This window comes from Episyrphus balteatus, chromosome 2 (assembly GCF_945859705.1).
Source record: "Episyrphus balteatus chromosome 2, idEpiBalt1.1, whole genome shotgun sequence".
Taxonomy (NCBI): Eukaryota; Metazoa; Arthropoda; class Insecta; order Diptera; family Syrphidae; genus Episyrphus; species Episyrphus balteatus.
In genome coordinates, this window is record NC_079135.1 from 36,309,970 (window position 1) to 36,336,224 (window position 26,255).

Sequence of the window (26,255 nt, forward strand, 5' to 3'; positions counted from 1 at the left end):
GTGTTAATATTCCGAGATCTGAGCGATGTACTTTTGAAATAAAGGTCTCTAAAGAATTGTGATAAGATTACTGAACTAATATAAACAAAAAAAAAAAAAATCATGTGTGCAATTTACACGTGGTAGAAGTGAAACCTTAAAAAATCATTTTTCTTGCAAAAAAAAAATAGAAAAAATCTACCTATTTTTATTCTATCACCTTCAAATCCATGTTTTTTATATGACAACCTATATAAATCTTATATCATCTGAAAGCTTATTGTCTAAGCTCAAAATATATATATCGATCAGTTCTATGAGACATCTACAAAAAGAGCTAGAATTTTTTGAACTCGATCAATTTCCATCAAAAAAAGCGAGAAAAACACGTATATTTTTGTCTTCTCACGCTAGTAAATGCATTTTTCCCTAACAACCTATACAAATTTTTACATCATCTGAAAGCTTATTGTATTAGCTCAAAATATATATATCGACCAGGTGTATGAGACATCTACAAAAAGAGCTAGAATTTTTTAAACTCGATGAAATTTCATCTAAAAAGCAAAAAAAACATTTATTTTTATGTTCTCATGCTTCAAATCGATTTTTTTGTTTGACAACCTATAAAAAATTTTATACCATGTGAAAGCTTATTGTTTCACCTTGTATAATGATGTATCAATCTCATTTCAAAGGTGTCTACAAGAGAAGTTAGAATTTTTTAAAGTCAACCATGTCGAATTTCCAGACTGAGATTACGGTACTTCCTACACTGATAGCTTGTCATCGCCAACAGATCTCCACAGGTGTTTTGAGGTATTTTTAATTTTTTTCAATTTAAGATTGTGTAACTTGTAGAGCACGTAACGTTATGTGTGATATATCAAATAAAAGGTTATGTTAGCAGCATGCGTATTAAAGTTAAATCAAATTTTTATGTGCACTAGATCAAAAGATATAACGTGTGTTGGAAAAGAACATCTTTTTACCGTTATCTCCGAAATTTGAATATGAAATTAATTGAAATTTTGTACAATAATATATTATTGAATTACCTATCTACAGTACAAATTTCATTCATCTATCTATTAAAACAAAAAAGTTATAACAAGTTGAAGTCGTGTCGCGTTTTCGTTTCATTTTGTTTCAAATCACTACGATACTAAAGAAGTTTTCACTTCAAAAATTACCAAAGTTTTGTCGAAAAATTAGGAAAAAAATCAAAAGAGTTTTCAAGTTTGATTAAAAAAAAATTTTTTTTTTAATCAGTATAGCTACCTTCAAACTCTTATAACATGAGAACGCCGCAACTTAAATTAATGTTTAAGGCCTTAAAATGTAGCTTAGATTATACAAATCGTTTTTGGTTTTTTTTTCAAAAGAAATTTGTTTACTCCCTTATATAAACGTACGAAACATAGGTAAAATACCAAACATACGAAATGTATCAAGTACATGAAATATACGAAATGTACGAAACATACGAAGCATGCGAAAGTAACGAAAGTAACGAAACATACGAATATACGAAATATACGAAAAATACGAAGCATACGAAAGTAACGAGTAACAATATTATTGATGCGGGTACTAGTATGAAAAGTAACGTATACATGCGGGCACTCGTTTTGTCGTTACTTTTACAGCCCTAAACATGAGTTACCAACAGACTTTTATTTTTTCTTAGTGAATGGTTAAAATAATAAAAATAGTCCTCTCTTTAAAAGCTAATATATTCGAAACGATGGCAGCTATGAAAAAGCACATTTTAACATTTTTTATGGAAAACATCATGAGCTATTAAATAAATTTAAAATATATTTCAAAAACTGCATTTTAGAAGAGTTAAGTATAAAAAACTGTTATTTGTGCAAATAAAAAAAAAAATCTTTAAATTACTCCGAGAAGTAAAAACTGAATTGAATTATGTAAAAAACACATAATCTACATATGATAGGCAAAAACCGATATTTTTGATATACATATAGGCACCACTCTTTTGAGCGCACTACTTTTAAAACTATAAATGTTACTAAAGCATTTCTTAAGCTGTTGTGGAAAACGTTTAAGTCTATGATATGAGTTAAAAATATAATTCAAAAAACTCATATTTTAGAAGCTAGGTACGAAAATTCGCAATTTGTGAATTTTGACCAAATCAATAATTTTTTTTTCTTTTTGAAAGAATACTTTAACAAAAAAAAACAGTAATAATAAAGGAGCACATTATCTACCAGTTTTTCAAAGACAACTTTTTGATAGGACTTATAGTTTAAGAGTAATAGGCAAAAAACCGATATTTTCGACATTTGACACGTTTTAAAACCACGATATCTTCTTAACGATATCTCATAGAAAAAAAAGTGTCACAACATTTTTTTTAGGGAATTACAAAACCTACAAGTCATCCATATACTTTTTTTTCTGGGTTGAATGTCTAATTTGTCTGGACTATTAAAGAACATTTTGGAAAAGTTTAATTTTTTCAGAAACGGCTCAAAGGATTTTGATGAAAAAATTTAAACGTTAGTTTTCACGCAAAGTTCTATCTTCTGATGAAAGAGAAAGAAATCATCCTTAAGGATACGTGTCATAGAACGGTTTCTTTATTTTCTAAAGGAGAATAGGCAAACAATCTTTTTAACAACATGAATATAGTGCAAAATGAAAAATAAGTGCACAAAAATTCAAGCAGAGAATAGAGAGGATCTGTACCGGGAGCTGGAAGATATTTTTATTCCGACTGCTGATGCTATTAAAGAGCTACACCATCAAAACTCGAATATGGAAAATTACTCCAAAAAAGGAAAAACTGTTGGTCCAGACAAAGTAGGTACCCTCAGAGTTTCGGAAAAAGATGAGAGACATCGGGTTTAGATGGCTTATGATTCTTGTCTCCAAGCAAAACAGTATCGTAACGTACTTAAGTGACGACACCGAATTTTTCTAGATAGAAGAGAGTCTCACCTCAAATCACGTGTATATTTTAGCCGCACTTGCTTAAGAATAAAAACCTGACATTTTTTTTAAATATAAGAAATTCTCAGCTTAAGTCAAGGTGTGTAAATTAAATTAATATTTTTTGTGTTCAGATTATTTTTAGTTTTATTTTTTTCGTTTGCATGGAGTTATCATTTTTTCAGGCCAAGATTTCTTAAATTATTTTTTTAACTTTTCATCACTGTTTAGGCTTTTGTTTGACACTTTTTTCATTTAAAGAAAGATATGACGTATTTAACCAAGTATCAATTATTGAAAATATTAAGGTTGCCACATGGAAGTTCCCATTTTGAAAGTGGCAACCCTTTTTTTCAGTATCAAATCATCTTTCATTTGACATCAATATTAACCTCTAACCTTATAAGTTAAGTAACTCAACAGTAATCTCTCCGACTACTATACTGCCCATAATTTCGTAAAGGCCCTATCTACAAAATTTTCGATTTTGATTTTTTTGCATATTTGGAGTTAGGGCATTGTCTCTGATTTATCCTCATTTATTTTTTTAGCCTAGGTCTGCAAATACGTCAGAAAATTGAAAATGAACTTTTGATTTTTTTCATTTTTATATGAGATTTCCGATATTACATTTACTATTTCCCTCTATAACTCAGAACTAAGAAAAGTGTAGTTAGGGCCTTTACGAGATTATGGGCAGTATAACCGTCTACATGCCATAGATCAAACAAACTCTAAATGGCAACAACATTTTTATGTACAGCCTATTAATGAACTTTTGGTTCATTTATATCTGAAGTTTTAACCAATAAGTCAATATAAGTGTGATGAAATTTCATCTTATTTATCACACTATTAAAAGCTGTCAATTTTTAAAAATTAAAACAGTAAATTTGACTTCCCAACATGATAAATTACACTTCTACTAAACAAATATCTACTATTTCAAGGTGACAAAAATTAGATTTTCTAGAGATATATAAAGTATATTTTATAGAACAAAAACATGCAACTATATGATCTATTCAGAGAACCATCATAAAAACCACATCCTATTGTCCAGCTCATAGCAATAAACATAAATCAACTTTGATTTAAAAAAGACGGTACTATTTAACCTTTATGACAATAAATCAAAGAAAAAATTTCCTCAACAATTATCGACACGTGAACAATCTTCTCATGGAATAAGTTTGAAAAAAAAAAAATATAAATAAATATCTAATATAGTAACTATTTCTACCACTCTAGACAAAATTATTATATAACATCACTCAATCTCCAATGACAAGTTCAAGAGCTACAAAATCACGCGACTATAATCGTGTGTTTGCTCTACAAAAAGAACTATTTCTTTGTCTTATTTTATCGTCTTAGTTTGAATTAATTAATAAAAAAAACTAAATGATAAATTCACTTTGAGCAATATAATAAATTCATAAAAAAAAATCAAATCTAATATTCGCTCAATTAAAAACGATTGATTACTATAGCAAGCTATGTATCTTTTTTTCTTTTCATCAACAACTATAACCTCGAACTAAAAATAAAATAAACACTTTCATTAAACTCAAACTTAAACATAAACACAGACCCCAAAGAAGGGAACTTATCTATGCAGATTTCTTTTGAATGAACCAACAAAACTGTGCTACAGCAACTGCAGCTGATAGTCTTCCTAAATCTAGTTTTTCTCAAGAAATAAAAATCTAAAAGATACGTTTTTTGCAGTACGGCTATAGACCGATTAAAAAAAAAACACCAGAAAAAGTACGATTTCGTCAGATGGGGCGTCTGATCGCGGCGAACTAAAAAAAATAAAACACAACAAATCTATACTTACCATAACCAGTTTAGTAATTCAGACTAAGACAAAACCCGTCTCCGACGTCGACGTTATTAATTATTATTACCAGTAATTTTTTTTTAATTTAGATCGAATATCTGGGGTTTTATGAAATTGTATATCTGAAAGGCTTACAAATGAAAAACCTTCAAAATTGCCACCCAATTGTCACCCAAACTAATCGTTTGTTTCGATAACAATAACACCACTTGCGAAAGATTCAAACGATACAAATATACATTCATTGGCGAGTGTCAAATTAATCATTTTGTATATTTCAATCGTCTTTATATGGCAATTCATAGAAAAATGAAATATGTACAAAAAAATGTATCTCAACAAAATGCTGCAGGCCCGATTAATCTACATTTTGATCAATATTCAATTAGATATGGATGATAGAGTTTATGAGAATTGGCATATAGATCACCGCATCCGTTCACACCCTGCCAACACGATTTGAGTCAACACAGTACACTTGAGTGAAGAAGGAAGTTAAAACCGGTTGGTTTTGATGGTTTTGTATAGTTGACAAAATCCTGGTACTCTGTATCTCATATACATACAGTAATCCGGCTAAAGAACTTTATCGTCGGCCGTCGTCGGTCGTCGTAGTTGCCTTGTTGTCTGCGGTTGAACTTCATCGAGCAATATGCGTGTAGCTAATCAATGCTCTATACTGAGCGACATGAGCTGGTTAAGTATTTCCGATTTGAAAGGTCAAATTCCCTAGCCAGCAAACCACACACCAACCAGTAGCAGCCTGTCAGCCTTAATTTGCAAAAACCTCTTTACAAAAAAGTTCTCTGAATGCGACTTAAAGAGAACATGAGTTACAAGCTGTGTCATAGTTACCGCCACCGCTGGACGTTGTCGTCGTCGCCACTTTTATATATAGCCAACCTCCTCCAATTTAGAGCTACTTTAATAACAAACTTGGCTTATTATCTGATTTGATTCAAGTGACGGTTTTGACAACAATTAAAACCACTCGCGACAAAAAATACTTCAGGCGGCATGACGCGACGCACGGTTGTGGCGTCGGTATTACCTCTATATAATTTTAAGTTAATTTTTAAGTTCGTTTTGAAGAGGCCAATTGAGTAAGGTAAGCAGAAAAATTATCACAATTGGCTATATTATGCGTGCTTTGAATTCACTCGGGCGTATACGTAATATTTTTTTTTTTTTGTTTATTTTTTATGCATTTCTTTTATTTGATTATATCCTCATTTTGAACTTTGAGTTGATTTGGTCACATGGATTGACCTAAAAATAAATCTTACGGTCTGTAATGAAGAAGGAAAGAGCAGAACAAATAAAAGAAATAAAAAAAAAAAATCGAAAGGAAAACAACGAAAAGGAAAGGGGTTAACCTTGTGGTAGCTTAGCGTTCAGCAACAGAGTCTCTTGGACCTACCGTATTGTGATTACTCGCTGTTTTATTTCCCTTCCAGTGATGTTATAATAATGAATCTCATAGATCGTATCTTTAAATGTTGGTTAGTTGTGTATTTTAAATAGACGATGACACCTGTTAAGTTTTTCAGTGACAGAGAAAAAATTAAAAAAAAAAAACAGATGCACCACGTGAACTTGAATGAATAGTTTGAAAACTAAACGGAACTAAAATTAAAATAATTTTGTATTTATTTTTATAAATTCAAACCAACTGTTAGAGTCAGTAGAAAATTAACACATCGTTAAGCATAGTACCTAATATATTGCTGTTTTAAATTTTAGTAAGCTTCTTGTAAGGTAAAAAGTCACCTTAATTCATTTAACTTTTGCTAGATCTATATGTCAATGAGTATGTCAATAGGTCTCACTAGCTATAATGTTGATTTTTGAAAAAAAAAAAAAAAAAAACGAGGAAAATTTTAACATCACATTTTAATTTTAAAAACCTCCCAAAGAAAATGAAACATTTTGCACTATTATGTATGTTACTGTCGAATTTTTGTTTCGTAAAATGCAAATGTAATTTAAAAAAATTACTCAAGACTTTTCTTACAAAAACGAATTTAAAGATTATTATAATTTAATTTTTTGAGGAAATTCAGAAGAAGTTTAAAAAAATTAAGAAGAAATTAAAAAAAAAAAAACTCTTAGAAGCCGTTAAAAAATATTTAAATACAAAATCTGCACGATATAAAAAAAAATTTTAAAAAATATATACATTTTAAAAGCAGTTAAAAAAAATATAAATACAAAATCAGCACGATATTTTTAAGAAAAAAATGATATTGATATTATTTAAAGTTGTTCCAGATTGGTTCCGATTTAATCCGGAATGTTGTAATTTTTTTATTTTTATTGAGAAAAATTAAGGTTTAAGAACCGAACCAAATTGTTCAATAATCTGAAAGTTTGGGGCTGAAGGCAAGGTTCCAAAAAAATTTTAAATATCACTTTCGAAGTTTTTTTTAATTCAAATGAATGTACTTTCAAAGCACATCGTAGTTTTTTTTTTTTTTCTTTTTCGAAAAACAACATAAATTTAAAGTGTTTTCAAATGAAACATTTAAATCTCTCAAGCCAAATAAAAAAATTACTAAAAGCTAATTATTCAATAGTCAGTTAGAGCTTTTTCCAAGGAATACAAGTTTTTTTTAATAATACCTGTGTTTTATTTTCCTCGTGATCCGGATCAGATCATTAATTTATTTGCGAAACAATAACAAAACAAAATCCTGATTTTGTTGTAAAGCTAATAAAAATAATGATGTGATCCGAATCACGAGGAAAATAAAACACAGCTAATGACTTTTATTCTATAGTCTAACTGACGATTGAAAAATCAGGGCTAAGAAAAATAAAGAACTAGAGTTTGACCTAAAAAAAAAAAACTTGAATTTTAGTAAATTCTTACCAAATTTTTACTCCCTATTTTAAATTTTCCTGCTGAAACCTACTATCGTAATTAGTGTTTTGTGTAAACAATTTCCGAGTTAATGCTTTGAAATGTTGTTTTTCTTATTAAATATATTAAAATAGGTTTTAAATAGAAAAAAAATATTTTAATTTTGTTAACTTTGAGGGGGCCGGTGATAAACCACAAAAAAAAAAGCTTTGAAATTCAAGGGTTTCCTGTATTCGGCCTCTTTTACTGATAAAAGTTTAAATCATTTGATGTTATTACTCATTAATTTTCAAAATTATTTCTTATTACTAAAATAAAAAAAACATTCAATTTATTTAAGCTTAGCCTTATAAAGTCAGTGGCCAGAGATGGGACACTAGATGGCCGAAAATAGGAAACAAAAACTTAAATAAATTATTTTTAGGAACAATTATTAACTTAATTTCACCGAAAAAGACATGAATAAAGTACATTTTACTTCAAGAATTATTCGAAAATGTTGATATTTGACGTTTCTGTGCTTTATTTTATGAAAAAAAAAATCCTTAAGGTCCCGCGGCCGGCCGGCTACTAGCAACTCTCTCCTATCCAGGGGCGTACACTCCCTTGGGGCAAGTGGGGCGGCGCCTCGGGGCCCCCGACCGACCCCAGGGCCCCCACTGGAGACAATGCAGAGAAGGAAATTGTAAGCATAAATTGAGTTACGAAGTAACCAGGGAGACAAATTATGTCATTCAGTGTAATGTATAATGCATTGGTAGCCACACAATATATATTGATTTAAAAAAAGATTACCCTAGGGGCCCCCAAAAAAAAAACTGTTTTTTTAAAAGAAAAATTATAATTTTATCTTAGGGCCCCAAAAAATATTACTTGAAAAATCCTTGCCACCACAAATAATACATTAGGGGCCATAAAAAAGCAAAAAAAAATTTAAATGAGGATCCTCAAAAGTGGTTCAAAACAATCAAATGAAAAATTAAATATCAATTCAGGGGCCCGACATAAATACATCAGGGCCCAAAATAAAAACATTACGTTATTGGTGGCATTCCGAATATTACTTAAGAACAGAGGCAACAATACCTATTAATTCTTGGCTCCAAAAAAATTACAGTATATTTTAAGGGCCTCTAAGCACTTAATTTTGAGGCTCTAAAAATAATGTTTCAATGGCCCCAAAATAAAAAAAATTATGTCTGATGATGGAAAATCAAATATGTATTTATTACTTTAGAACAGAGGCCCCAAGAACTATCAATTCTAAGCTAAAAAAAATTTATTTTAGGGATCTCTAAATATTTAGTTTTGGGGGCCTCTATAGTACAAGTGTTTACTACTTTTATGAAAGACATTTTAAGTAAGTATAGCAAAGTGCATTACGAACATATTAAAACATTAAAATAAACCTAAACATAAATAAGCCATACAAAAAAAACGTATGGCGTATACGTACTTTTTTTTTGTATCTAAGGGGCCCACAAATATCAAAGGGGCCCCAAAATTTAATCTTACCCCGGGGCCCCGGCGACTCAACGTACGCCAATGCTCCTATCAAAAGATTTGATATTTTTAAAAATAAAAAATTTCTATCCCTCCAAAATCAAAAACCAGGTTGTTCAAGGGCTCTTCTAAGACTTCCAGACTTTCTTAGTCTAATGGCTGGGACTAGATTTTTGGAGCGGATGTTTAGGCGCTGTTAAAATGTCTGTCATGGGTGTTTTTGTAATCAGGAACATAAGGGCGTCAGGATCCAAACAATTTTAAGTGGTTACCCTCACTAAATTAACTTTCAGAAAAATTGTACTTTTGAAGCACTTTTTCTCTGCAAAGGCGCCGCCCGATGCGTGCTGGTAGACGTTCATTTCAAGTGTCAAGTTGACTGTGGCCAGTTAGGAAATGGAAAATGCTAATGGCTATGGTCAAATGGAAAACGACAATTAACCAGTGACTAGTAGAAAGTGGTAAGTAATAGGAGGAAAGTGGGAAGTACACTTCATACAAAGATTTACACGTCAGGGTTAGGAAAAGTTGCTTCACTATCCACCAAGTATGATTTTTCGGTATGGAACGATTAACTTCACCAAAATTCAATTTTAATTTTTCTTCAATAAATGTTTCTTATTTGAAAAATTGAAATTATTCTATATGACAACACTGCTCTTCTCCTTGGCCGCACCGCACTAATAATGTTATTGAGTCTCAGTTAAGCTAGATTGTTTTAAACAAAAAGTGGAAACATTGACTAAATCTAGTCTTAGTCGCAATATTAAAAGTAAAACAACAAAACTAAGAAAAAAAAAACCTAAAATTCACAGTCAGTGACCACTGGCCAATACCACCATCACTTTACGTACTAAAGTTACCTAACGAACGTAATCCGAGAATTGCATTGTTTCATAATTGAAATAAGTGCATTTTGTTAAAATGTGTATATACGACTTGAAGTGGACGTATCTATATGCAAGATCGTGTTGTATGAGTGAGTTTTTTCATTTCTTTAAGTAACACAGTCCAATTGGCAAGTTTGACCGACTTTGTTTTAGTTTGACATTATCGCCTCTTAATTATTGGAGCTTATTATATACAAGTATACCTACTTGCTAGTATCTATATAGCCTCTGGTTCTACGCTTGGCTATACCAACGAACAAAACGAATGAAAAACTATTAAATTACTGCATTACGGGCAAAGGACAGCCAGCCAATACATATATGGCCTACATACTGGTCAACTAATCTAACTGTAAGTAGCGGTGTCCTAAGCAATTTTTTTTCTGCTTGCTATCCGTTCAAGATAGTGTCGGCTTTAAGTGAAAGGTTTCAGGTAAATTGCATGTTAAGATGTCTCGTTAAAGTCAAAAAAATGCGTGTTGATCATATGGGTGTGCCGCCTACCGCTGCCACTGCACACTTTGATGTCACTTTGTGTTTGACACGAATGTGTATCTTCTGTGTGATTTGATGACAAAAAAAAAGGGTCTTTGAAACTTGAAATATGGAAGGTTTACAACCTGATGTGTTCGTGTTCCACGTGATAGTTGATGGCAGCAAGGTTGGGTGATGGAATCGTTGTAGGAGTGTGTCTGTATCGTTGTCGAAGTTGGAGTCAGTGGCAACTTAAATGCTAGTTTAACTGGTCATAGTAATTAATTTATTTGTTATTACCTTATCAACACTCAATTGAATTGTTGTTTGGTATGCTAAATTGTACCAATTAATCAAAGTTGTCAAAAATGATAAAAACGAGTTCATATGAATTGGAGAGTGGACAGGTTGGGCGTCGTCGAAGGTAATTTAAGGAGATAAAATAAAAGTAGGTAGGGGTATATTACTATTCTGAAAGGAATTTTTCAAATAAATATTTATGAATACTTTCAAGTTACATGCAAGTTGTTTATAATATAAAAATAACGGAAAAGAGATTTTATGATGATTTATGAAATGATTTTATGTAATCTAATTAATATGCTCAGAACTATGTATGAATGCTTGACATGAAAGTTTGAAGGAATTCGTTGTAGAAAAAAAAAACAATATCTGTGTTATGCCAGCTGGACTGTTAAAACTGCATCAACCTTTAAACCAATGATTTGCTTTGAAGATGTGGTATACCTACCTACCAAAAACTCAACTGTTAATATCTCAAATCCTTTGCAAATTTTGGTATCGGCTTTTGAAAAGAAAGAAAAGAACATTGTTTGGTTGGAAATATCCCAGGAACCCAGACCTGCAAGAATTTTGTAGTTTTCAGTAATGAATAGAGCTCAGAGAGACCTTTCTTTTGATGTCTCAGTCGATGGATAGGGAAGAAATTTAAAATAAAATGCACGACTGAGGTCGCACGTACTTGCTCTTGCAGTTCAAAGCACTTTTATGTTACTTTACTTGTAGATTTTAAAAGCTGGCTCTTTAAAAAAAAAAAATTGATATTGGGAAAAATTTTTTTTGTTGTTGTTTGACTTTTTTGAGAAAAAATAAAAATGCAGTTTTATTTCCACTGCTTTAAATATAACGTTTACAAAGTTTAATCAAAATCGTTAGATCCGTTTTCGAGAAATTCGCAATATCGTATTTTTTTGTATGGGAGATATACGTTCTAAACGAGATATAAAAAAACAAAAAAAAACCAACTTTCAGAATTCCATAAAAATCATCTGTATCAAATTTGAAGAAAATCCGTCCACCCGTTTAGGCTGTAGAAATGTGTACAGATGGACGCACAACCGCACAGACGCACAGACGAACAGTCGCACGGACGGAATTGCGAGACCCACTTTTTTGGAATTCTCCATCATCGTAATGTTGGTTTTGATTAAAACCTCAAATTTTTTTTTCGACACGAAACCAATACTTGCCCTATAGAGCAAGTAAAAATGGAATTTTTTTTGGCAAGGGGTTAACCTTGTTTTTTTCTCAAAAATATGAAAAAAATAAATTTGTTATTTTTTACGGAATGCATAGGCCTGTCCACTGTGAGCTTGTATCTGTTGACCAAAACTTGTTTCGAGACCTTGGTCAAAAGATATCGGCTTCAGAGTATAAGGAAAAGAAAGAAAAAAAAATGTTTGGTTGGAAATATCTCAGGAACGAGACCTCCAAGAATTTTTTTGGTTTTCAGTTATGAATAGAGCTAAGAGAGACCTTTCTTTTGATGTCTCAGTCGATAGATTTGGAGGAAATTTTTAAAAACGGAGTTTTTTTTTTGACAAGGGGTTAACCTTGATTTTTTCTCAAAAATATGAAAAAAATAAATTTGTTATTTTTCTACTGCAATGCATAGGCCTGTCCACTGTGAGCTCGTATCTGTTGACCAAAACTCTTTTCGAGACTTTGGTCAAAAGATATCGGCTTCGGAGTAGGTATAAGAAAAAAAGGAAAAACAAAATGTTTGGTTGGAAATATCTCAAGAACCAGACCTCCAAGAATTTTTTAGTTTTCAGTTATGAATAGAGCTAATACAGACCTTTCTTTTGATATCTCAGTCTATAGATTTGGAGGAAATTTTTAAAAACGGATTTTTTTTTGACAAGGGCTTAACCTGGATTTTTTCTCAAATATATGAAAAAAATAAATTTGTTATTTTTTTACGGAATGCATAGGCCTGTTCACTGTGAGCTCGTATCTGTTGGCCAAAACTTGTTTCGAGACCTTGGTCAAAAGATATCGGCTTCAGAGTATACGAAAAAAAAGGGAAAAAAAATGTTTGGTTGGAAATATCTCAGGAACCAGACCTCCAAGAATTTTTTAGTTTTCAGTTATGAATAGAGCTAAGAGAGACCTTTCTTTTGATGTCTCAGTCGATAGATTTGGAGGAAATTTTAAAAAATGGAGTTTTTTTTTTGACAAGGGGTTAATCTTGATTTTTTTCTCAAAAATATGAAAAAATTTTTTTATTTTTCTACTGCAATGCATAGGACTGTTCACTGTGAGCTCGTATCTGTTGACCAAAACTCTTTTCGAGACTTTGGTCAAAAGATATCGGCTTCGGAATATAAGAAAAAAAAAAGAGAAAAACAAAATGTTTGGTTGGAAATATCTCAGGAACCAGACCTCCAAGAATTTTTTAGTTTTCAGTTATGAATAGAGCTAATACAGACCTTTCTTTTGATGTCTCAGTCGATAGATTTGGAGGAAATTTTTAAAAATGGAGTTTTATTTTGACAATGGGTTAACCTTGATTTTTTCTCAAAAATATGAAAAAAAATAAATTTGTTATTTTCCTACTGCAATGCATAAACTTGTTTCGAGACCTTGGTCAAAAGATATCGGCTTTTGAGTATTAAGAAAAATAGTTTTTTGTTTTATGTAATCAAATTGATTCTATCTCTTTTATTGCAAAAAAATTTTGGTATTTTAATCGAACTAATATTCAAAAATTGACAGTTAAAAACTGTAAATAGATACCTATAAAGAAGGCATAATGTTCCATATCAGAAGGCTTCATGGGTTGTTCAAAAATTGGCTCACACCAACAAGTTAACACACTGTTGAAGAATTAGATCATTTCATTTATTCATTCATGCAATTTTGAGTTTACTAAAAGAAAAACAAACAAGAATAAGCTGATAAGGACTGAAAACTATTATTTTATAATATGTTTTAAATGTTTGAAACAAAGGCTTAATTTTTAATTCAATATTACAATAATATAATCATTTTTTTTTTTTTTTCCAATACTTTGGATTTTTCATTTAGATCACTCCTTTTCTAAGCTGTTATAATATTTCTACAAGTTATAAACTTGCTGCATTCCATACGCATAGCTTCTACTGAGTAATCAAAAAAAAAGTTACGCATACGCCATAGTGAACATCTTAATGTAATATTTAAAAAAAAAATCCTATATAAAGCAATTAAGTCGAATTTTTACGTTTTAAGTTGTGCAATCTTATAGCCCTTTAGTACCTTATATCGCAAGCCAAAATTAAAAACAAAATAATTCAAGTATCCAGGTAGAACTGATAGACAAAAATAATATTTCAGAATAATACAAAAATAAAAAAAAGTCAGGCTTTTTAAATGATTTACATTTGAACAACAAGAGCAAGAATCTGCCACCTAGTGCAATTTAATTTACAAGTAATTAAATAAAAAAAAAACATCCCTTCTGTAAAAAAGCAACCAGCAATGGTAACACTTTTCTTTTGCAAATCTGAGAATTCTTAGACTCTCAAGTGCCTCTGTATCTCTTTTTCCAACTTAAGAAAAATCTCTCAATCTCCCCATTAAAACACAACACAAAAAATTAACCTCTCTCATTGAAAACAAAATTTAACCTCGAGATATCTATAAGAGAGTGAGAGTGCATTTCATTAAAAAAAAAAAAAAATTCTGCAACCAACCATCACACCACACATATTCCAAAATTGTATACTCAATATCAACAATTCACTTGCAAATTATATAGTTTCAACTTCAACTCTTCAACATAACACCAACCATCTCCAGTTTATATTCAACACCAAACTACTACTACTCATTAAAAATCACCATCATCCAGCACCATACTCTATACTCGTTTAAATTTTTTTTCCACCTGAGCGCCATCCAGCAGATACCTACCAAACCAAAACTGAATCCGAGAGCTCTTGCGTTACCTATATCTTTTGTCTGCATTTATATTGTGAGCGCCAAAACAGCAACAACACTAAAATATTATCCCTCAATCTCAGATCCCCCATACAAAAATATTCCAATTCCAACCAATTCTTGTAGAGTGTCTTGGCGCATTGGTGGGGTTCATATATAAAATCGAAACGTTAAACTTACCGTCAACCAGTCGTCGATAATTTCAAACGAATTTCAAATGAACACGGACCGTTGCTGGAGTTGAACGTTACTTTTTCTCAGTCTCGTTTCTCTGATCTGCATCCATTTTTTTTTTTTTTTTTTTTCAAATTGAAATTGAATGTTGTGCAATAAAATTTTTTTTTTCTCCCTTAACGGTTTTTTGAAATAATAAATTTATATATTTCGGATTTTAATTTATAACAAAATTAATTAAAAAAAAAAACATACAAATTTCGATTGTTTTAGTGAAATACTCAAAAAAAAAAAAAATATCTTAAAAACAATTTTTGGCACTAAAAAAAGTATCTCAAAAAGAATTTTGTTGTATATTTGTTTTGATTTTATTTGCTATAAAAATTATCAATACAAAAAAATTTAATAAAAAAATATCCTCAACAGAAGTGTTGCATTGAAGTGTGTGAATAAAATAAAATCAAGAAAAAATATAAAAATACAAGTGTAGATACAACAGAAAGTAAAAGTATCTCAAAGGCAAAAAAATTAAATAAAAAAAAAAATAAAATAAAAAAAAAAATAATTTGCAGTTACTATTCAGTTGAGAGGTTCTTGTTGTTGCTGTGTGCTGCAGTTGTTTTTGTTTTTTGTTGTTGTTGTTGTTGTTGTTGGCTGGTTCCAAGGAGATTTACGTTCGGAATAACCATTCATGCATTAAGGTGTGTAACAAAAAAAAAATCTACTATTACTAGTTTTGGTATCTTTATTATAATTTTTTTTTCGAATCGAATTTAGCACAGATACATAAATAATATGGGTTTTGAGGGTAAGAATTTGAAAATTGAGCAATGAGAGTCTTGTGTGTACTTTGAGCTTTTGAAAGCAGGTGCATAAATATATCTACAATTTATCTTCAAGTTCAAAAAAGTTATCTTAGATACAAAAGTATCTTTTTTGCAGATGAATTAGTTAATTCACTTGCATTTTCTATTTGAATTGGAATGCCTTACTTAATATCCGCAATCACTACTTACATAGATAGGTTTTTTCTTAGATACACAAAGCTTGGCATCTCTGAAGATACTTTGTGTAATTACTTTGGTAGCTGCTGGCTAACTCATGAGACAAGTGTGTGGTTTAGTGCAGAGAATTCTTCAGCAAACTCACGTTGCACGTTAATGTTGTCGTCATTGCAGGCATGTATCTTTGCAAGCTGTCATTATGAGCAAGTGGATTTTATTTTTGCTTTTTGCGGTTTCCCAACGAATTAATAAATTACCGTAAAGAACACTCGTATCTATTTAGATGTCTCGAAAGGAATGCTAGGTCTCTTAATAAAATGTGAAATGTCATAGTAAATTGTTGCGAAGAGAGGTTATTCGCCATGTCAATGATTTAATGACCGCTTACACTAGACATGTTTTATAGGTGCTAATTTTGATTGAGGATATGTATTATAATGTGGTAGATAGTGCTACCGTGCAACTTCTGTATGGTAGTTATGGGAATTCGATGCCATTTCAAAAGAGAGTGTATAATAATGGTGTTGGCTTGACTTAAAGTATCTTCATTCTGCCATCAATTAAATTTGTCTTCATCTTCATCATCATCATCGCATGTGAGCTGGATAATAGCGTAAAAATCTTGGCAATAAAAGCATTAAATTATGTCGATATATGTGAATGGAATTTCTTTAAATAAGTTTTTTTTTTATAAGCTTTGTATTGTTAGGTATTGTGCTGCAATAATTCCCGTCCGTCATGATAGTCTTTTGCTATTGTAAAGTCGTTGTTGTATAGTCTATCATCTAATATGGTAAGCAAAACGTAGCTTCTCCTGAATTTTTTTTTTTATTATTATTATTTGAAGCAGGTGAAACGTGCTCAATTGTGTTTGTATTTCATGCATTTGATGAAATATCAGTTTTATATATTTTTTTTTTTGTTTTGTTGTAATTTAGTTTAGCAATGTGACCTTGTACTTTTATTTCATTAGATTTCTTTTAATTTGTTTTTTATATCTTGATGTTTTTTTCTTTCTTCTATTTTTTTTTTATTATTTTTCTTTAGTTTGCGCTTGATTGGCAATTTAAATAGTTTTTTGTTTAAGTATTTTTTTTATTTTCGTTTAATTTATAACTAGTAGTTATATGGTTAAATGGATTATATTTTAGAGAAGTGTGGCAATAATTGGTAGTAGTTTAGTGTAAATTAGATTGATAAATAGATAGTTTCTTTATCATAGGTATTTAACTTACATGTTTTTTCATTTAACATAATTGTATAAACTTAATGAAGAAAATTTAAAGTAAAACTTAAGGAATGTTGTTATGATTAATTTATTATTTACGCTTTGTTGGAAGTAGTTATTAACTACTTACATAGAAGTTGATTTGACTCTAACTCTATAAAACAGCATTTTCCATGTATGTAATTAGCTCTGTAGTTTGTTTGTTTATATTACAAGATGATAATCACTTAATTTTAATTCTATCTCATTCTTACATGAATATCCATATTTTTCTTTTCCTTGTTTCTAGTGACGACGCACGTGCAAATGCATTCAAAAGGTCAAAGTTCTTACTGTCTTTAAGCTGAATTAGAAAACACAGTCAATGAAAGTTAGTAGTCTAATCATTTCCTATCTATTAACAGTTGAGTAATTTTAACAAAAATTTTAAAACCTGGTTCAAAGTTTAATGAATGAAAAATGTCTGACTTTTTCCAGTTAAGGCTTAAGCCCCTAATAGTTTTTTCTTAAACTTTGTAGTTAAGGGGCATCACTTTAATGACCGTCTTCTAACAGTGTGATTATTGAGGAATCTTTAATACTGCTAGATCGAATGTTTTATAATGTTAGGGATATATCTATTTGTCGATTATCATATAGTTAATTGACAAAATTTTTGAAAAAAGGAGTTGTGAATTCATTGAGTTGTTCGAAGTCTTTTACTCCTCCCAAAACAAAAGGACAGATTTTTTCAAGGGTGGTGTCTGAAGATATTTATTAAATTATAAAAAATCAATTTTTAAAAATTGTTATTGATCCAAACTTGCAAAACTATATTCAATTGAAAAAAATCTTTTAAAAAAATATTAAATGTAAACAACATACAATTTACCTTAAATGACTATAAACTTATTAAATTTAACTATTAGTCAAAATGAAATACGCCATTTGTCATCATACACTTTTTAAAAAAATATGTTTAAAATAAAAAAAAAAAATACCTAAAATCTTAAACCACTATTTGCTTGGTCGCATAATATTAAAATTTTACTTTTAAAGCAACTTCGCATTATTCTTTAGTGCATGTTTAATAAAACAAAATGGTGTATCGAGCTCAACTTTGATACTACTATTTCGTACATTTTGGACCATGATGTGTTTGACACTTTTGTACCACAAATGTCATCTGAGATGTTTGTTCCAAAGAAAGTGACTCCTTTGGTTTATTCTATACATATAGATGAAATTTTAGGTAAAAATACAGTTTTTAAAATTTTTGTTTAAAAATTCAAAAAATTCATATCTCATTTCTATATTATTTTTATTGTAATAGCCACTTTTGAGGTACTTATGTACATAATGAAAAAGTAAAAAAAAAAAACATAATTTAAGTATATTAATTTATTTTTATTAAAAATCAGTGTATTAGGTAAATCAATAAATCTTTAGCATTTAAAATCAATAAAAAAAAATCACACAAGTTTATATTGAATTGGCTCTAAAAAATCTTGTTTTATTTAACTATTAAATTATGCACTAAAAATACATTAGAATAAAATTTCGGTTCACATTTTTTTTCTCGAAAAGCGCCCTTTCATTCATGGCCTCCTTAGATTGTGTGATCCTTTCTTTTTTAACAATAATGCTACATTTCAGTCGAATATCGTTTTTGAAACTGACTTTTTCCAAAAATCACTTACATTTCTTGCACAAAAAAAAACACCCTTTCATCCAAGGCCTTTTTAAACTTTGGATCAATTTTATTAAATTTTATTTGAGAAAACATAAATATTTTTACCCAAAATACATCGATAACACGGTGTTACAAAAATGAGGTTTCAAAATATACGCGGGCGGAGACCTATAAGGTTTTGTAGAGCTAGTCGCACTGATTACGAAACGGTATTTGAAAATCCCCTAACACCCCCAAAATCTGGAGTTACCGGCAAAAAACGGTTTTTTGGACCTTCACCCATTGAAAAAATTCTAGCTTCGACAATTTTTTACCCATTTTCGATTTTTTTTACAGTTTCTGATAGAAGATAAATATACCTTTTCAACAATGTATAAAACATGTAACTCGGTGAAACCACTTAGAATTTATAAGCTGTCAAAGTTCAAAAATTCCATTTTTTTCGTCATTTGCCCAACTTCGGCATCAGTTTAAAGTATATGTTTTCAAAACAACATGCTATTTAAAAAATATATTCATAAACTATATCTATTTCCCAATCAATCGAGGTATTTTTTATGAAAATCACTCCAAAATTGGCTTAGAAAAAAAAATTTTTCGATTTCAACCCAGATACAGAAATTCGAACTTTTAGGTATAGAACAAAAATGTTGTTTCGGCACGTAGTAGGATAACCTTGGCGCCAGGATTTGATAACGGGTTTTTATAGAGGAGCTCAGTACAAACATTTTTTTCTTTGGGAGGGGGGTCTATCTCCCCCCGTTTAGGTGTTAGGGGCAGTTTTCTAAAAAAAAATTATCAAAATAAAAAAAAAATTATTAAAAAACAACGGCAACACTTACAGTACTAAATGATACCATTCCCGAAAGGAAAAATTGTACATTTGATTCTAATTCTTAAATCAATATAATATAACCAATAGTTTTTGAAATAATCGATTTCAAAGTTAAAAATAGGCGAAAAAAATTTTTTTTAAACTCATTTTATACTATTTTTGTCCAGACTGTGAATTTTAGTAAAAAAATTACTCACACAGAAAACTGTCTCAATTGATTCCTTAAAGAACAGTGAAAACCCTATGTTTCTATGTCTTCTAGTTTTTGAGAAAATTGATATATTTATATAATGTGTTTGTTCTTTTTGTTTTATGTTTGAGTTTGGAGCAGTTTTGCGTGGTTTGAAATAGGTTAAACAGTTTCAAGTTACAATAGTTAACAAAACGACACAAAAATCTAAAAAGCAAAATCTTAGCCAAGTATTCATACATACTTTGTAAAACAAAATTATCAAAACAAAACAAGATTTTAACTAAAGGAAGTTCAATAATTCATCGATAAGTAATTTAATTAGTATTTCTCTACGTGTCTTAGAACATGTTTTATTTTGCCGCTCAACTGGAATGTGATCAACTCTGCTCTACATTTTAAGAGACGACACCAGATAGCACCGTTCTTAATAAATTCAATGAGAAACCACCATTCAGATCTTGTTTCATCTCTTGATATAAAATAATATTCCATCTGATAAATTATGGCTGAACAAAGTAGATAGGTACATTAAAAATTTTTTTTTTTTAATTCAAAACTTGCAAAATAATTTTTTTTTAAAAAAAGCCCTTGTTTATTTTTTTTAATCCAAAAATAGAACATTGATTTTATTGTTTGTGGTATTTAACTTAATTCCATTTAAACCGCATAGTAACAATATTGCAATAAAATTCTGTGTTGTGTACCGCTAACTTAAACAAGTTCATGTCTTGAAAATAAAAAAAAATCTTTCAAGAAAAAGAAACAACTTTATTGACAGATACATCCGGTTTTCATTTTTGATCACTCTTCTCTGCCTCACCTCTTAAACAGTCAATCAATTAGTCAAAAGGCATTAAACTCAAATACTTAAGACAAGTTTTGAAAAAAAAATTATTAAAATAAAAAAAAAAAAACAAAAATAATTCCCTCCATGATGGCTAAGTGGGATTTTCTCAGGATTTATTTGAATCGAAGTTGATTCTTTTTGTTATAAATATGCATCATCTTAGTACAAAATATTTTTTTTTTAACATTTCTTGTTACTTTTTTGCACTTCATTGCTAAACAACAACTCAGATTTGCCCTTGTACCTCATTTCGAAGACGTCGACAGCGACAGCTTTACTAACGACAACAACCATTGGCATCGAAGAGCTTTTGTACATATATTCACATTGTAGATGCAGTAGCATTGCAATTTGCAACTTTTTCCAATTGCCCCCGAGGAGTAAATGCGATAATCAACCAAAAAAAAAAATCCACCGCACTCTCGCCCAATCATGCCATCGTATATATCAGTATATCGGATATAAATGTTAAAACAGGGTGGAACTTGATTCATTAAGGCCCTGAGAACAATTTCAAAGCCTCAATCATTTTTGTTCTTCTTCAAATTAATTTAACTTAAAACTTATTCAAGGTTTTCAAGGCATTCGTTTTCGACCAACATTGATGTATGTGGTACCGCTATTGGAAGCCACTTTACCTAGGCGAGCCTATCAGCAATTTACCAACAGAATCTGTAAATAGTCCGGCACTGTCCAGATGTAACGCTTGATCTGTATATACTCACTTTAAAAATAAAATAGATACACAGACACTCTCACACAATGTCAGAAAAAAACGATGACCAGATACGAAAATTCAAGATCGTTTAAGTTGAGGAAGTTTCACAACTTTACAAAAATCGCAAGAAGAAATAAAAACCAAGAAAAAAAAAACAACTAAAAATTTACAATTTCCTACAAAGCCGGTTGCTGGTTGTAGTTGCGGCTTGGCGGCACCGCCACAACACGATAACCGTCGCTTATGCAAATAACTTCAACCAAAACATATAAACGTATATAACTTACGCATTCGAACAGCAACAAAAAGTGATAGATATAGATACATTTGGTCATAAGTAGGTTTAAATTCGAAAATGTGGTCAAATGCGTGCGCAGATTTCCATTAAACAAAAACAAAAAAAAAAATGTAAGGCAACGTGCAGTTTAAATCAGGCTTGATTCTTATAAAACAATACCAAATGTATCTTCAACAATAATAATAATAATATGTTCATCACGCAGCAGAAAACAGACATACACAGACAAAAAAAAAAGAAGGGAACGACAAAACACGCAGAAAAGTTTATGAAAATAATCATAATCGATTCGACTGAAATCTTAATCTGAAAGAAAGTGAAATTCATTTCAAACAGCTGCAGTTTGCATTTAAAATCATCACTTAAAGTGTTGGTGGTTGGGTTTTATATTTTTGTTTTACTGCCAAAAAATAAACCACAAAACGGTATACAAGTTTCTTTGGATAGCTACTATATAAAAATTAACCTTGAAACAAAGACGAGTTGCATTTTTTTTTTCTGTTGCAGATTGGATTTTGTTTTATTCATTTAATGAACCAGAAAATCAACTATCACACTAAATTGATATTGGATTTTTGAAAAAAAAAATTATATCGAGAAAGTTCATTAGCCCCCCGAAAAACAAGACGGCCTTGCCCAGCAGAGGCATTAAATGTGATATATTGGTGGAGGTAGCTTTGAGAAATGATATGCGAGTACTTTCAATTGTATTGAACCAGTCTAAATTTTGTTTTACTAATTTTGTGATTAAATTAAATTATTTTAGGTACTTAGGACTTGAAAAAATTCTTTTTAAAAAATAGTATTTTTATTCCATTGAAGTAAATATTTAAAATCCAACATTCACCAAAAATTATTTAAAATTAAAATGAGTTAGTGAGAACTACTCTAACATAAAATCAACTTTGTGTTAGAAGACTTGTTTGAGTTTAGTAGAAATTTTGTATTGTTTCAAAGTAATGAACAAAATGTATCTCTAATGCTATAATAAAAGATTTAAATACATTTTAGATAAAACAATCACAACAAAAACATTACTGTTAAAAAAGGAGCCAAGTTCTCCTATGTTGAAATTATGCTGGCACAAAAAGTACTGAGATGTAGAAGTGTACCAAGTTCTAAAGTTTGGGTTCAAATTCGTATCAATAAAATTTTGATTGTTCTCTTGACAATTTTTCTTTTAATTACCGATTTTTAAAGTTATTTCAAAAATTGCCAAGTAAACAATCAAAATTTTATTGATACGAATTTGAACCCAAACTTTAGAACTTGGTACAATTTTACATCTCAGTACTTTTTGTGCCAGCATAATTTCAACATAGGAGAACTTGGCTCCTTTTTTAACAGTAATGTTTTTGTTGTGATTTCACTACTTTTTGCAAGGTAAGGCTGTAGAATTGAAAATCTCTATATTTGATGAAAATTCTGTGAAAATGGGCGGTTGCCACGCCCCCTGGCTGAAATTCTCAAACTTTAAATTTTTTTCTTTGTATAAACTATCATCTCTACCATTCTACCAAATTTCAAGATTCTACGATAATCAGAAGTGCTTTATTATATTTAATGAAAATTCAGCGGAAATGGGCGGATGCCACGCACGCCCCCTGGCTGAAATTCTCAAATTTTAAATTTTTTCCTTTTTACAAACTACCAGCTCTACCATTCTAAAAATTTCAAGATTCTACGATAATCAGAAGTGCTCTATAATATTTGATGATAATTCAGCGGAAATGGGCGGATGCCACGCCCCCTGAATTGAAAATCTCAAATTTTCGATTTTTCCCTTTGTATACACCACAAGCCCTATCACCGTGTAAAATTTCAAGTTTCTACGTTAAAGGGAAGTTCTCCATAATTTTGATGATCTGTCAGTGAGTGAGTGAGTGAGTGAGTGAGTCAGTCAGTCAGTTACGGTTTTTGCGATTTTTGAAGCTCTATATCGCAGAAACTACTCATCGTAAAAAGCTTAAATTTTGTGAGGAATTTGGTTTTGACAAGCTCAATAAATGTAGCGAGTTTGAAATTTCTAGCATCTTTGGTGTGGAAGTTAGAGGGGGGTCGAAAATGGCCTGAGTTGTTTCCTGTAAATAAGGGTGTAGTGCCAAAGTTGCTAGAGAACTTGGCTGGGCACTACCGTGCCCCTTGATTCGAATGAATTCAAAGATTTTTAACATTTGTTGAAAATAGAATAATACAAAATTAATGTATTATTCGACTCCCGCTTAAAATAAGTAGACCCACAAATTTGTAAATCTAAAATAATATAGTTATTTAAAGACCATTACTTAACCATTTTAGCCCTTATAAAATGATTACAATGCTCGGCACCTTACTCTGGACAGCGAAAATTCAGTTCAAAATTTTAATATTTTAAATCTCAGGTTCGACTCAGCATTCAGTTCAGCATAGTTAAACTTTCTTGATCTTTTTTTTTTTTTTTTTAGTATTTTCAATACTTCAAGGAACAACAAAATGCAAAGAAAGTTATGTAAATAATTTATTTTTACTTGCGATATAGGTACTATATTATATCAAGTTATGCATTCGTACAAAAAAAAAAAAGTTGAGATAACATTTTTCCATGACATTAAGATGGTAGAGAATGCCAAAAAAGTGGGTCACGGAAGTCCGTCTGTCTGTCAGTTTGTCAGTCTGTATAAGGACCTACAGCCTAAACGGATGAACCGATTAATGTCAAACTTGGTATGTAGAGTTATTTGGCGACTCTCCAGAGTGGTTTTTGGAATTAATATTTTTGGACCAAAAATAACGGTACTTGTCATATACCGATTTTAGTAAAATTGAAATATCTCGAAAACGGCTCTAACGATTCTGTTTAAAAAATTCAAATGTTAGTTTTAAGCTAAGCTCTGTCTTTTAATCCTCAATGTCTCAAATCCGTTTATCTCCGAAACTACTTATTCGATTTCAACGAAACTTTTTGTGAAGAAGCATTTATATAATTTAAATATAAACCAAAAATAAAATTTCCAAAAAAATAATTTTTGGATTTTTAAAAAAAATTTGAAAAATCAAATTTTTTTGAAATTTTGTTTTTAAGATACTGATTAGTGATTTCTACAAAATGGCATACCAATTTAATTTTAAAACTTTTTTTACAAAAAATATTTATAAAAAATTAGTCTTATAAAAAACGACTCTAACGATTTTGAAATTTTTTTTTTTCTAAAAATGCATCTTAATATATCAATCAAAACTGCATACTTGTTTTTGAGGGCAATTTGATTTCAGATTTTGTTTTATTTTCTTTTTTTTAACGAATTTTATTTGTTTTTTCAAATTTCTATATAAAAAGTCTTAAAAATTTTAGCAAGTTTAAGTCTAAGAGCAAGTTCGTGCGACCCAGTCGTGCATTTTATTTTATGTCAAAACTGAATTTAAGTGTACTAATAAAAATGCAAGTAGAGCTAAGAAAGAAAACATTTTTTTATTAATCAAAACGTTGTTTGTATCAAAAATGTGGAGAAAAATTATGACCTCAAAGAAGCAAACAAAAATGTGATTTTTTTTTAAATTTCAATCGAACAAAAGAAGATAACGGTTAGATTGATAAAATTGAAACTGTAGGTTTTTTTGTGGGTGGATGGAAAAATTAAAGACACACTTAACCCTTTCGAACCCAACGTTACTCTCATGTAACATATACATATTTAAAAATTCGTAAAAAATATTCCATTCAAAATTTTTTTAGGTTTCTATGGCTTAATTGAAAAATAATAATGTCTAGTTACTGGATTATCGAAAAAAGGACTGAAATTTTTTGGTGGTCATAGACAGTGTAGGTAACTTACATGTAACATGAAATTTTGCTATTTATTATTTTGGAAAACAACTTTTTGTTATTCATATTTCTTAGTTGTAATGTGTTTGACACGATATAATACTGAAAACAAAATTTTGAACACTGATATTTATAGTTTGGATTCGAAAGGGTTAACATTAGTCTTTTTGAAGGTATTAATTATTTTGATTTTTCAAAAATCCACTTTAAGGTCTTTTTTCTTTTTTTCGAATTCATGTGAAATATAAAAAAAAAATAGAAAATAGTTAACTTATTTTCAGAGATTTCATTCTAGTATTTAAAACCTTACTTTAATTTTTTTGTCCGAATGTTGGTCACTGAGATACCGATGGTTAAAAACAAAGTTGTCATTTTCCGTTCAAAATTTGGTTCCTCAAAGAAAAGTAGTGAAATCAAAGTCTTCGAAATAAGAAATTGAAACCGAATGAAAATCTTATTAAAATTATATGACAATAAGTTCGAAAATTTATTTTCATTTTAGTAAAACATAAAACAAGCTCTTTGAATGATCCCTAAAAATTAGTAATTTTGTAATGCCGATTCTTTTTTAAACGTCATTTCAGTTTAATTATGATTTGTTTAACTTATTTCTTATAAGAGCATGATTTTAGATTAGTCGTGTCTTGCCTTTTAAACTTGTTTTTTTTTATTATAACTATTTTGGGGTAATTGTTTTCGTTGCGTAGCCACTGTACATTAAACAGTGGGGTGATGTGATGACAC

The 26,255-nt window shown here is 30.1% G+C and overlaps 1 protein-coding gene across 3 annotated transcripts in view; it reads left to right on the forward strand.

Annotated features, from left to right (window-relative positions):
• The first annotated feature begins 15,218 nt into the window (after positions 1–15,218).
• The window catches only part of LOC129910083 (U-scoloptoxin(01)-Er1a), a 48,149-nt gene continuing 37,112 nt past the window's right edge, over positions 15,219–26,255 (forward strand). For 2 of the 3 annotated variants that reach the window (XM_055987339.1, XM_055987343.1), the window contains exon 1: positions 15,223–15,615. The gene's annotated coding sequence lies outside the window, so the exon portion shown is untranslated. Of the gene's footprint in view, positions 15,616–26,255 lie in introns of all 3 variants that reach the window. The other variant, XM_055987340.1, reaches the window with a different exon arrangement.